Source organism: Aplysia californica, unplaced genomic scaffold (assembly GCF_000002075.1).
Source record: "Aplysia californica isolate F4 #8 unplaced genomic scaffold, AplCal3.0 scaffold00240, whole genome shotgun sequence".
Classification (NCBI taxonomy): domain Eukaryota; kingdom Metazoa; phylum Mollusca; class Gastropoda; order Aplysiida; family Aplysiidae; genus Aplysia; species Aplysia californica.
This window is the reverse complement of record NW_004797510.1, coordinates 920209-921526: the sequence shown is the minus strand read 5'-3', so window position 1 is coordinate 921526 and position 1318 is coordinate 920209. Positions and strand designations below refer to the sequence as shown.

General features: G+C 44.1%; 1 protein-coding gene across 1 annotated transcript in view; it reads right to left on the bottom strand.

The window, feature by feature from the left end:
- Positions 1–1318, bottom strand: part of LOC101859488 — a gene marked incomplete in the record, with an annotated part of 48761 nt that overhangs the window by 45825 nt on the left and 1618 nt on the right.

Here is a 1318-nt window from a genome sequence, read left to right as displayed (position 1 = left end):
TCTCTCTCTCTCTCTCTCTCTCTCTCTCTCTCTCTCTCTGTGTGTCTCTCTCTCTCTCGTACATGTTTTCATCCCAATCCCCAAATGACAATACATTCAAATAACTGTCTTTCACACTGAATCTGACTCACTTACACTTGCACTATCTGGTTGGTGAGGAATACAACAATCTTCTTTTTGGGGGGGAAAGTGTTTTACGGTACTCGCAACTGCATAAGGTCATATGAGCGCGCGAGACACATTTAACATTTTCAGTTGATAGGAAATTTTGGAATTTTGCCCTGGTGGCGGCCGAAGCCTGCTCTCATCGATTTCGGAATACCAAGGAATCTTTAAAGTGCGCAACTTGCACACGGGACCTCCGAGATTTTACGCCCTTGTCCGAGAAGGCTAGCGTGTAGATCTTTCCTGCCATAAGATCAGGTGAGTCTCCTCAATTTTCAAAGTTTTTTTCAAAGTTAGTAATTAGCGTTTTACTGCACTTGCAAAACAAAAAGGTCATATAAGTGTCGAATATTAGAGGTATTGCACGAGAGCTACAAACACCGAAAAGAAGAGGGAAAGAAATCAGGACGATGGATGTATGCTAGGGGAAAAAAGGAGCAAACCACACCAGAGCAACCGTTAGTCATCTTCAGTCTCCCCGATTACGACAACAGTGTGCAACGAACAGCGCCAACAGGCCAACAGATACTGAGGAAAAGTTACTCGTTACTCGTCACATGTACACTGCTGTGAGTCAAATATACACAGTGAACCCATCGACCCCCCCCCCTACACACACACACACACACCCTGGTCAGTACACTATCCTTCACGTAGACAAGACAGAAGTTTTATCTAACATCAGACCATTAAAACATCGCAGGAAGCAAGGGGACATTAGAATGCCAGACCACCAGAACATTAATACATACTTTATATAACACTGGACACATACATGAAAATGTCCGTAAATTAGAGATTAAAAATTGTCATGGAACGTATTCAACATCAATTGATAAAAACTAATTGGTTCGGTCACCGGAAAAGAACGCCCCCTCCCGATTTTTTTTTCTTGGTTTAGAAGCGCAAAGCATTTTGATTGGTCTATCTCCGTCGGAGACGACTCCGAATAGATACTGCACACGGGAGTGAGCGGCCATTGATGTGACGGGAGATACCTTATCCATCCCCCTCGTCTGCGCGTGGAGGAGTGACAAGCCAGTTTTAGCTGGACCCAGTCATGCAGATGGCGAATAAATTACACGCCTCTCGCCCCCAGCACGAAGTCATGGACGCTAAGCTTTTTCTTTCTTTCTTTCTTTCTAAATTTTCT